A 13,423-nucleotide genomic window follows, 5' to 3' on the forward strand; every position below is an offset into this window, starting at 1 on the left:
TCAATAAGAATAGGCCCAAACCCTGTCACCTAATAGTAAAATTGACAAGTCTCAGTGACAAAGAGAAAATCCTGAAAGCAGCCCGGGAAAAGAAGTCTGTAACATACAATGGTAAAAATATTAGATTGGCAGCTGACTTATCCACAGAGACCTGGCAGGCCAGAAAGAGCTGGCATGATATTTTCAGAGCAGTAAACGAGAAAAACATGCAGCCCAGAATACTATATCCAGCTAGGCTATCATTGAAAATAGAAGGAGAGATTAAAAGCTTCCAGGACAAACAAAAACTGAAAGAATTTGCAAACACCAAACCAGCTCTACAGGAAATATTCAAAGGGGACCTCTAAGCAAAGAGAGAGCCTACAAGTGGTAGATCAGAAAGGAACAGAGACCATATACAGTAACAGTCACCTTACAGGCAATACAATGGCACTAAATTCATATCTCTCAATAGTTACCCTGAATGTTCATGGGCTAAATGCCCCAGTCAAAAGACACAGGGTATCAGAATGACTAAAAAAACAAAATCCATCTCTATGTTGCCTCCAAGAAACTCATTTTAAGCCCGAAGACACCTCCAGATTTAAAGTGGGGGGGGGGGGAGAATTTGCCATGCTAATGGACATCAGAAGAAAGCAGGAGTGGCAATCCTTATATCAGATCAAATAGATTTCAAGCCAAAGACTATAATAAGAGATGAGGAAGGACACTATATCATACTCAAAGGGTCTGTCCAACAAGAAGATCGAACAATTTTAAATACCTATGCCCCCAATGTGGGAGCAGCCAACGATATAAACCAATTAATAACAAAATCAAAGAAACACATCAACAATAATAGAATAATAGTAGGGGACTTTAACACTCCCCTCACTGAAATGGACATATCATCCAAGCAAAAGATCAGCAAGGAAATAAAGGCCTTAAACAACACACTTGACCAGATGGACATCACAGATATATTCAGAACATTTCATCCCAAAGCAACAGAATACACATTCTTCTCTAGTGCACATGGAACATTCTCCAGAATAGATCACATCCTCGGTCCTAAATCAGGACTCAACCGGTATGAAAAGAATGGGATCATTCCCTGCATATTTTCAGACCACAATGCTCTAAAGCTAGAACTCCACCACAAAAGGAAGTTTGGAAAGAACCCAAATACATGGAGACTAAACAGCATCCTTCTAAAGAATGAATGGGTCAACCAGAAAATTAAAGAAGAATTGAAAAAAATCATGGAAACAAATGATAATGAAAATACAACGGTTCAAAATCTTTGGGACACAACAAAGGCAGTCCTGAAAGGAAAATATATAGCAGTACAAGCCTTGCTCAAGAAACAAGAAAGGTCTCAGGTACACAACCTAACCCTACACCTAAAGGAGCTGGAGAAAGAACAAGAAAGAAACCCTAAGCCCAGCAGGAGAAGAGAAATCATAAAGATCAGAGCAGAAATCAATGAAATAGAAACCAAAAAAACAATAGAACAAATCAACAAAACTAGGAGCTGGTTCTTTGAAAGAATTAATAAAATTGATAAACCCCTGGCCCGTCTTATCAAAAGAAAAGAGAAAGGACCCAAATAAATAAAATCAAGAATGAAAGAGGAGAGATCACAACTAACACCAAAGAAATACAAACTATTCTAAGAACATACTATGAGCAACTCTACGCCAATAAATTTGACAATCTGGAAGAAATGGATACATTCCTAGAAACATATAAACTACCACAACTGAACCAGGAAGAAATAGAAAGCCTGAACAGACCCATAACCAGTAAGGAGACTAAAACAGTCATTAAAAATCTCCAAACAAACAAAAGCACAGGGCCAGACGGCTTCCCAGGGGAATTCTACCAAACATTTAAAGAAGAACTAATTCCTATTCTCCTGAAAATGTTCCAAAAAATAGAAATGGAAGGAAAACTTCCAAACTCATTTTATGAGGCCAGCATCACCTTAATCCCAAAACCAGACAAGGATCCCATCAAAAAAGAGAGCTATAGACCAATATCTTTGATGAACACAGATGCAAAAATTCTCAACAAAATACTAGCCAATAGGATTCAACAGTACATTAAAAGGATTATTCACCACGAACAAGTGGGATTTATTCCAGGGCTGCAACGTTGGTTCAACATCCACAAACCAGTCAATGTGATACAACACATCAATAAAAGAAAGAACAAGAACCATATGATACTCTCAATAGATGCTGAAAAAGCATTTGACAAAGTACAGCATCCCTTCCTGATCAAAACTCTTCAAAATGTAGGGATAGAGGGCACATACCTCAATATCATCAAAGCCATCTATGAAAAACCCACCGCAAATATCATTCTCAATGGAGAAAAACTGAAAGCTTTTCCGCTAAGGTCAGGAACACGGCAGGGATGTCCATTATCAACACTGCTATTCAACATAGTACTAGAGGTCCTAGCCTCAGCAATCACACAACAAAAGGAAATTAAAGGCATCCAAATCGGCAAAGAAGAAGTCAAATTATCACTCTTTGCAGATGATATGATACTATATGTGGAAAACCCAAAAGACTCCACTCCAAAACTGCTAGAACTTGTACAGGAATTCAAAAGTGTCACGATATAAAATCAATGCACAGAAATCAGTTGCATTTCTCTACACCAACAGCAAGACAGAAGAAAGAGAAATTAAGGAGTCAATCCCATTTACAATTGCACCCAAAACCATAAGATACCTAGGAATAAACCTAACCAAAGAGGCTAAGAATCTATACTCAGAAAACTATAAAGTACTCATGAAAGACATTGAGGAAGACACAAAGAAATGGAAAAATGTTCCATGCTCCTGGATTGGAAGAATAAATTTTGTGAAAATGTCCATGCTACCTAAAGCAATCTACACATTTAATGCAATTCCTATCAAAGTACCATCCATCTTTTTCAAAGAAATGGAACAAATAATTTTAAAATTTATATGGAACCAGAAAAGACCTCGAATAGCCAAAGGGATGTTGAAAAAGAAAGCCAACGTCGGTGGCATCACAATTCCGGACTTCAAGCTCTATTACAAAGCTGTCGTCATCAAGACAGCATGGTACTGGCACAAAATCAGACACATAGATCAATGGAACAGAATAGAGAGCCCAGAAATAGACCCTCAACTCTATGGTCAACTAATCTTCGACAAAGCAGGAAAGAATGTCCAATGGAAAAAAGACAGCCTCTTCAATAAATGGCGCTGGGAAAACTGGACAGCCACATGCAGAAAAATGAAATTGGACCATTTCCTTACACCACACACAAAAATAGACTCAAAATGGATGAAGGACATCAATATGCGAAAGGAATCCATCAAAATCCTTGAGGAGAACACAGGCAGCAACCTCTTCGACCTCAGCCACAGCAACATCTTCCTAGGAACAATGCCAAAGGCAAGGGAAGCAAGGGCAAAAATGAACTATTGGGATTTCATCAAGATCAAAAGCTTTTGCACAGCAAAGGAAACAGTTAACAAAATCAAAAGACAACTGACAGAATGGGAGAAGATATTTGCAAACAACATATCAGATAAAGGACTAGTATCCAAAATCTATAAAGAACTTAGCAAACTCAACACCCAAAGAACAAATAATCCAATCAAGAAATGGGCAGAGGACATGAACAGACATTTCTGCAAAGAAGACATCCAGATGGCTAACAGACACATGAAAAAGTGCTCCATATCACTCGGCATCAGGGAAATACAAATCAAAAGCACAATGAGATGTCACCTCACACCAGTCAGAATGGCTAAAATCAACAAGTCAGGAAATGACAGACGCTGGCAAGGATGTGGAGAAAGGGGAACCCTCCTACACTGTTGGTGGGAATGCAAGCTGGTGCAGCCACTCTGGAAAACAGCATGGAGGTTCCTCAAAATGTTGAAAATAGAACTACCCTATGACCCCGCAATTGCATTACTGGGTATTTACCCTAAAGATACAAACGTAGTGATCCAAAGGGGCACGTGCACCCAAATGTTTATAGCAGCAATGTCCACAATAGCCAAACTATGGAAAGAACCTAGATGTCCATCAACAGATGAATGGATCAAAAATATGTGGTGGGGCGCCTGGGTCGCTCAGTGGGTTAAGCCGCTGCCTTCGGCTCGGGTCATGATCTCAGGGTCCTGGGATTGAGTCCCGCATCGGGCTCTCTGCTCAGCAGGGAGCCTGCTTCCTTCTCTCTCTCTCTCTGCCTCCCTCTCAGTGTACTTGTAATTTCTCTCTGTGAAATAAATAAATAAAATCTTTTTAAAAAAAAAGAATATGTGGTATATATACACAATGGAATACTATGCAGCCATCAAAAGAAATGAAATCTTGCCATTTGCGACAACATGGATGGAACTAGAGCATATCATGCTTAGCGAAATAAGTCAAGCAGAGATAGACAACTATCATATGATCTCCCTGATATGAGGAAGTGGTGATGCAACATGGGGGCTTAAGTGGGTAGAAGAAGAATCAATGAAAGAAGATGGAATTGGGAGGGAGACAAACCATAAGTGACTCTTAATCTCACAAAACGGACTGAGGGTTGCTGTGGGGAGGGGGGTTGGGAGAAGGGGGTGGGATTATGGATATTGGGGAGGGTATGTGCTTTGGTTATTGCTGTGAAGTGTGTAAACCTGGTGATTCACAGACCTGTACCCCTGGGGATAAAAATATATGTTTGTAAAAAATATAAAATTTATAAAAAAAGAAGAAATGGATAAGTTCCTAGAAACATATAATCTACCAAGAAAGAAATAGGAAGAAATAGAAAATTTGAACAGACTGATAAATAGGAGGAAAATTCAGTCAATAATCAAAAATGAAAGTCCAGGACTTGTCGTCTTCACAGGTGAATTTTACCGAACACTTAAAGAAGAGTTACTACCTATTCTTCTCAAACTATTCCAACAAGTAGTAAAGGTAAGAAATCTTCCAAATGCACTCTATGAGACAAGCATTTTCCTGATACCAAAATGGGTTAAAGACAGTACTTACAGAAGAAGCTACAGACCAATATCCCCGATGAATATAGATGCAAAAGCTCTTAATAAAACAATAACCATCTTAACTCAATAATACATTAGAATATCATTCACTACAATCGAATGTGTTTTATTTCTGAGTTGTCAGTGTGGGTCAATATTCACTAATGAATCAACATCTTACATCATATCAATAAAAGTAAAGATAGGAATCATATGATCATTTCAATAGATGCAGAAAAAAGCATTTGTCAAATACAACATCCATTCATGATAAAAAGCCCTCCACAATGACGTTTTAGAAGGAACACACTTCAAAACAATAAAGACCATATCTGAAAAACCCAAAACTAACAACATCCTCAATAGAGAAAAACTGAGAACATTTCCTCTAAGGTCAGGAAGAAGACAAGGATATTTACTTTCACCACTTTTATTCAAAATAGTACTGGAAGTCCCAGTCATAGCAATCAGAGAACAAAAAAGAAATAAAAGGCATCCAAATCAGTAAGGAAGAAGTAAAACTTTACTTATTGCACATGACAAGACACTATATATAGAAAACCTAAAAGACTCCACCAAAAAACTGCTAGACTTTCTAAACAACTTCAGTATAGTTGCAGGATACAAAATCAATGTACATAAATGTGTTGCATTTTTATATTTCACTAATTGAAACTGCAGAAAGAGAAGTAAAGAAAACAATGTGTGAAATTTAAGAAATAAAACAAATTAGCAAAGGAAAATAAGAGACAAACTAGGAAACAGATTCATAACTATAGGGAGCAAACTGATAGTTACCAGAACAGAGGTGGGTGGGAGAATGGGTAAAAAAGGTGATGAGGATTAAAGAGTACACTTTTCATGATAAACCCTGAGTAATATATAGAATTTTCCAATCACATACTGTACACCTGAAACTAATAAAACACGATGTTAACTATGCCAGAATTAATAATAAGAACTTAATAAAATACTCTTGTTTGGAGATCTTATTTAAAAATAAAGGGCATTCTGCTGTTTGGGGATGCAGTTTTGTGAATATATTTGTTAGATTCATCTGGTCAAATGTGTCATTCAAAGCCACTGTATCTTTGTTATTTTCCTATCTGTAAGATCTATCCATTGATATAAGTTTGGTGTCTTCATCTGTTTCTACTGATGTCAAAGTTCATGCTATTACTATATTACTGTAGATTTTTTTCCCTTTATGTGTGTTAATAATAGCTTTATTTATTTGGGTGTTCCCATGTTGGGTACATAAATATTTACAACTCTTTCTTCTTGTTTGACTATTGTGATTATCATTATGTAGTGTCTGTCTTTGTTTCTTGTTACAATACTTGTTTTAAAGTCTATTTTTTCCAGTATTGCTACCCCAGCTTTCCTTTCACGTCCATCTGCATGATACTTTTCTCTATCATGTTGATTTCAGTCACCATGTGTCGATAGGCCTAAAGTGAATTGGTTGAAATCAGGATATAGATGCGTCTTGTTTTTTTTTTTTTATCCATACAATCACCTTATGTCTTTTAATTGAAGCATTTTCTCCATATACATTCAAAGTAATTGTTGATAGGGATTGAATTATTGCCATTTTGTTTCTTGTTTTATGGATTTTTTGGGTTGCTGCTGTTCTTTCCTTCTTTCATGTGGTTTTATGGTTTTTGTACTGACATGCTTGACTTCCATTCCTTTTATTTTTTGACAAGTTTTTGATTTGTGGTTACCATTAGTTTTATATATCGCATTCCATGCATATAGTAATCTATATTAAATTGATGGCCACTTAAGTTTGAACTATTCTAAAGGTACTAAATATTTAACACTGTCCCCTACATTTTATGCATGTTTTAATTTTAACATCTTTACACCATGAATGCATTAACAGATTATTTATAGATATACTTAATTTTATTGATGTGCTTATTTTTTTTAATTTCTACATATCAATTTTCCTTTCCCTTCAAAGTCCTCTTTAAAAATTTTTTTAAGGCTGGTTTAGTGGTGAGAAATTCCTTTTACTTTGTCTAGGAAATTTTTTTCTTTATCTCTCTTTCTGTTCTGAATGATAGCCTTGCTGGATAGAGTATTCTGTTTGCCATTTTTGTTTTTGTTTTTTCTTTCAGCACTTTTACTATATCATGCCACTTTCTCCTGACCTGCAAAGTTTCTCCTGAAAAATCCACTGGTACCCTATGGGGTTTCTCTTGTACTTAACTGTTTTCTTTTGCTTCCTTTACAATTCTCTCTTTATCACTACTTTTTGCCAGTTTAAAAATGATCTCTCTTGGCATTGACATCCTTGGGCAATTTTGTTGGGGGGTGGGTTGTCTCTGTTCTTCCTGGATCTGGATGTCAGTTTTCTTCAAATAGATTTTATGCTCCCTTTTCTATCTCTTCTTCTGGGATTGCTATAATGTCAATGTTAGCCTTTATTATGTAACTGAGTCCCCTGATTGATTGCTTTCCATTACTCTGTCCTTCAAGTCACTGACATGCTCTTCTGCTTCGTCTTGTCTACTATTTATTCCTTCTAGTGTATTTTAAATTTCAGTTATTGAGTTCTTAATTTCCAGTAGTTCTTTTTTATGTTTTCTATCTCTTTGTTGAGGGTGTTACTGAAGTCTTATATTCCTTTCTCAAACCCAATGAATATCTTTGTGACCATTACCTTAAATTCTCTATCAGGCATATTACTTATTTCAGGGTTTTCTTTTAAGCTCTCCTGCTTTATCTTGTTCTTCCATTTGGGACATATTCCTCTATCTCCTCATTTAGTGCTCTGCAGTGCAATGTCATCTGTTCATGAGAACCTGGCACTTCAGGGGTGTCTCCTTTGTGCATTGTGTGTACCCTACTATTGTGGCTAAGCCTCATTTGCTTTCAATCCAGCCATCTGCAATGCCTCTCTTGGCCTGTCATGGGCAGAGTTTTTCCCTATGTTGTTAGTGGACCAGTTTAAGGCAACTTTGGTCTTGTTAGATGTGGTGTTTGCCAGAGATGTAGTGGCACCCAACTACAGATGCTCTCCTTGCGTTGTCTTTTGAGAAGCTTTCATTGCTGGGTAAGGCCTGTAGTCAGTACATTTGGTTGCCCTATCCCAGCTGTTGGGGATGCAGTCAAACTATTATGTGTGGGTTTCTTCCCCAGTTCTTGGGTCAGGAGCCACTTTGGGATGGTTCTTGCACTGTTGGGGCTCCTTGCACACTGCCATTCTTGTGGTGCCAATTTGATGGACTGTTGTCAGCAGCTTGTTGAATAGATTGGGTCTTCAAGGAAATATTGGGCAGGGCCCATGGTGCCATCAAGGTCCACACAGGTCCACTGTAGGTAGGAACTTGCAGCCACCCTGGCAAATACATTCTGGTGCTGGGCTGGAGGGGACAGATTCACAAAAGAGCATGGGGGCATGGTATTCTCTTAGCAATTTAGGTGGAGAGTGCCTGCTCTGCCCTGGCTCACTTGGGTTTCTGTGTATCTAGGCTGAAGTGTCAGGAATGGAAATGGTGCCCACCAGCTCTTTTGTTCTTATTAGACTCCTGAAGATCCCTGCCCTTCCAGCACACACTCTGAGATTAGTAAACAAATTTCATATACCACAGGTATTTTTCAAACTGCTGCTTCCCCGCTGTATCTCAGCAAAACTGTTGTTTTTCCCCATTGAGGGCAGCAACTCAATTTCCTGTTGCCTCCCAACTCTACAAGAACTAAGTTGGCTGATTTTTAAAGTTCCAGGAGTTCTGTTCCACTGACAGTAAGAACTTCTGAAGTTATGTCACTCTGGTTTTCAAAGCCAAATGTTATGGGGATTTGTCTTCATAGTGAGGGATCTTCATGCCTTGTGTGGGATCCCCTCCTCTCCCCTCTCAATGCTTGAATCCTCCCTCCATCAGAGAGTTCCGTGGGCCATCTGTTTCCCAACTACATCTCCACCCTTACTTCCATTTTCAATATGACCTCTTCATTACATTGAGCTGTGGAGAATATGTTCTTCCAGTGTTTGGGTCATTTTCTGCATTACATATACTGATATGGATTTTTTTTCTAGGTGTATCCGTGGAATGAGGTAAGTCTAGGATCCTCCTACTCCACCATCTTCTCTGGAAGTTGTAGCTTTCATAAATGCTTCCAACTGAGATGCCCTATTTTTTTTTAATATAGAGCATTTCAGAAGTAAAGTAGAATATTACAAAAAGCAAGCACATCAACCATTTTAACAAGGAAAACACTTAACACGTAGAAGAATAAGAAATACCATAGAATAGATAGATAGAATAGAAATATTGACAGTAAAGTGAGGAGAATATCCTAGAAAATTAATTATTTTAAACTTCATATCCCTTACACATTTCCCTGGTGTTTTTACCCTACAAGAAATGAGTAGATGGTCATCAATAGGGGGGAAAAGTTATATTTTGACAACAAGTTTAGTAATATTTTGTATTTGTAATTATCATAAAACATTTACTAAAAACTTACAATTTACTAGATAGTAGTCATACAGAACTAACAGAACAATGAGAAACAAAATTTATTGGTACCTTAATGGATTTATAGGAATTCAAAGTTACACAGCAAGGACTAGGTATCACAAAAGATAGCATTGATTGCCTGCTGCAGGACCATCTTACAGGGGTTATTTGCCATGGTGAGTTCACCATAATCCAGGCCATGGTCTTCAATCTTAGACGTCTACAGCCTGATCTTGATTATATCCCAGAATTCATCCAAATTCAGGAGGTGAAATTATGCTGATTATATCATAAGACTGAAAGATATAAACACAGAAGGAGAATCTATTAATTTATAGTAAGAAATGCAACTATCATACAGGTCATATATGACTGTTGAGAAGATAAAACACTTTCCCTTTGAGGTGGGTTACAAGAAAAACAAGATGATTTGAGCATTTCTTCATAAACAAAATGTAGGTCATAGGCTGCTGATAACTGGCATAGTGCTTTATATCTGATGAGTCTGACTGCACAGTGAAGATTCATCTGTCACACAGACCAGATCTTTCCATCACCCTAGAAGTTTTCCCTTAAGAAAAGTGTTGGAATGTATTTCTCTATGTTTCTCATTTTTCTAAGCTTCCTTAACTGATGAACCAGACCCGAGTTGACCCTGTTAACCTTCAACACATTCTTATGTTTCTTAGAAAATCTGTATTTATTTTTTAAGATTTCATTCATTTATTTGTCAGAGAGAGAGAAAGAACACAAGCAGGAGGAGTGGCAGAGGGAGAAGTAGGCTCCCACCTGAGGAAGAATCCCAATGTGGGACCCGATCCCAGGACCGTAGGATCATGCCCTGAGCTGAAGGCAGATGCTTAACTGAGCCACCCACTTGTCCCATATTTATTTACACAAATGATACATGAATATAATGGAACTGTATATAATCTAAACACCATACACAAAACTCTCGCCAAAAATCTTCTCCCTTTTTTCAATCCTTCTATATCCAGAAGGCAACATAAGTATAAGTTCTTCCTAGACTTCTCCTTATGCATTTAAATATACACAGCAACAGTATTTACAGAAATATAAAGTTTTAGATAAGAGGTTTTGAATATAAGTTAAATCATACCATACATGCTAATCTTCTAATTGTTTTAATCCACTTAGTATCACAATGATTTTCTATATGAAAATATAACTTCCTCAATATTTCAATTGCCTTATGATATTACATTGCATAACAGAATAATTTATTTAGTCATTCCTTTCTTAAAATGCACTTAGAATACATACAACTTTTCTTTATTCCAAACAATGATGTGTGTTTATTCACATGCAGGACTATTTTCATAGTTTTCATAAATAAAATATGTATTAAAGAGCATACACATATACTCTTATAGACAGTATACATTTCACCACATTCTTAAAACTGAACATTATGAAGACTTTTGATTATTGGAAGTATGATTGCTTAAAAGTGGTACACATATTGAATTATATATATCCATGGTAGTAATGAAATAAACTTAATTTATCATTGGATATTCATATTTTTACTGCTAAGAACTCTCTGACCATTTTTCTATTGAGTTATTTGTGGGTTTTTTTAATATTTTATTTATTTATTTGATAGAGAGAGATCACAAGTAGGCAGAGAGACAGGCAAAGAGAGAGGGGGAAGCAGGTTCCCCAGGGGCCAGAGAGCCTGATGCAGGGCTCTATCCTAAGACACTGGGGTCATGACCTGAGCCGAAGGCAGAGACTTAACCTACTGGGCCACCCAGGTGCCCCAAGTTATTTGTGTTTTTTATTATGTTTTAGTGTTTTGTACATTTTAGAAACTAATAATGTGTCTATAATTTGTTTTTGAAGTGTTACATATAACATTGTATATAAACTGTTTTGTATATAAATTGTTTTCTAAGTTTGTATATGATGTCTTTAATCATAAAGATTGAGTGTGTTATAGACTTCTGTGGGGGCAAGATGGAGGGAAAGTAGAAGGCATGTTTCAACTGGTCCCCTAAAGTGAGCTGATTATCTACCAGAACACTGAACACACATGAAATCAGCCTGAGATGTAGGATTATACACCTCTGGATCTCAATGGGGGCAGAAGACACCAGTGGACAGGTAAAGCTGAGTTGGAATGTTGGACTAATACTGGAAAATAAACAAAAGGGGGAGGGAGCCACCAGAAGCGACCCATTGGGAAGTAATACTGCAGTACAATAGTGCCCTGTGATTGGGAACCAGCATTAACTTGGAGTCTTATTAAAAACACTCAAAAAGAGCAAAAGATCTTAAGTGGAAATTGGTGGAATCGGGCAGTTAGGGGCTTAATCCCACAGACACAGGGTAGCCACCACCGGAAAACTGCCAGGGAGAGTGCAGCAAAGCATCCAGGCCATGGTCCCTGAGCTGCCAGTGCAAGTGAGAGCAGCTGGATGGCAGTGCGCATGAGAGATTCTGGCCAGCTGGTGCTCTCTAGAACCACAGCCTTTTGCACTTGGCATGCTCGCTGTGAGACCTGGGTCTGAGTGGCTCTCTGCTCACTCCCCTGAGAGGGGTCCATGCAGGTTCTAGCTGGTGCTATCTACAACAGGTGAGAGTCTGAACACTTTCAGCCCAGGCTGACAGGAAAATCTCAGTGAGCTATCTCTACTTGGGATCTCTCCAGTGGTCTGGACCTGCCCAGACAGCCTCAACAAAGGCAGCCACTGGAAGCCAACTCTCTGGACTAATATTGCTCCTGCTTTTAGTAGCACCAGGGTAAAGGAGGGAGCTCCTGCGATCCCTGAGACTGTGGCTGGGGACGTTCTTTGCCATTGGGAGGTGGCAGAGGGGTAGTTTATGTGCTATGGAGCACCCAGAGGGGAATAGACAGAAGCTTCTTTCTCAGACAGAGCTCTGGGTGCAGTTTGCTTTCCTCTAAACCTCTGAAGAATGGCCAAAAGCCCCCAAGGGGGAAAAAAAAAAAGAAAAAGAGAAAAAAAACCTCCAGAGAACAAAAGCATGAAAAACCAGTTTCCTGAGAGTCCAGCCCCTTGAGAGGGGACAGAAGGACTCAACTCTCTCAAGATTGTCTGAAATCCACGCGGCAGGGACCGACCCCAGAAAAACAGCACCCCCCAACAACAACAACAACAACAACAAAAACACAAGAGGACAACCACCACAGGATCCCCATAAAACTGCAAAACCCCAATATCAGGGGAAAAGGAGATATTAAGCTCCTGGAATTGCCGTAAAATGTGTATACTTCATACATAGAGCTTTTATGTTTTTTTAAATATTTTGTTTATTTATTTGACAGATAGAGATCACAAGTAGACAGAGAGGTAGGCAGAGAGAGAGAAGAGTAAGCACACTCCCTGCTGAGCAAACAGCTCGATGTGGGGCTCCATCTAGGGACACCGGAATCAAGGCCCAAACCGAAGGCAGAGGCTTTAGCGCACTGAGCCTATCCAGGTGCACCCAACTTTCATTCTTTTTTAAATTAATTCCCACTATTCTCATTCTTTTTAATTTTTTTTTAATTTTTAAGATTTTTAAAAAAAAATTTTAATTTCTTTTCAGCGTGACAGTATTCATTGTTTTAGCACCACACCCAGTGCTCCATGCAATCTGTGGCCTCCATAATACCCACCACCTGGTTCCCCCAACCTCCCACCTCCCACCCCATCAAACCACTCAGATAGTTTTTGAGTCCATAGTCTCTCTTGATTCATCTCCCCTTCCAATTTCCTTCAACTCCCTTCACCTCTCTAACTCCCCTTGTCCTCCATGCTATTTGATATGCTCCACAAATAAGTGAAACCATATGATAATTGACTCTCTCTGCTTGACTTATTTCACTCAGCATAATCTCTTCCAGTCCCGTCCATGTTGCTACAAAAGTTGGGTATTAATCCTTTCTGATGGAGGCATAATACACCACAGTATCTAT

This window comes from Mustela putorius, unplaced genomic scaffold (assembly GCF_011764305.1).
Source record: "Mustela putorius furo isolate JIRA1106 unplaced genomic scaffold, ASM1176430v1.1 tig00001361_pilon_pilon_pilon, whole genome shotgun sequence".
Classification (NCBI taxonomy): domain Eukaryota; kingdom Metazoa; phylum Chordata; class Mammalia; order Carnivora; family Mustelidae; genus Mustela; species Mustela putorius.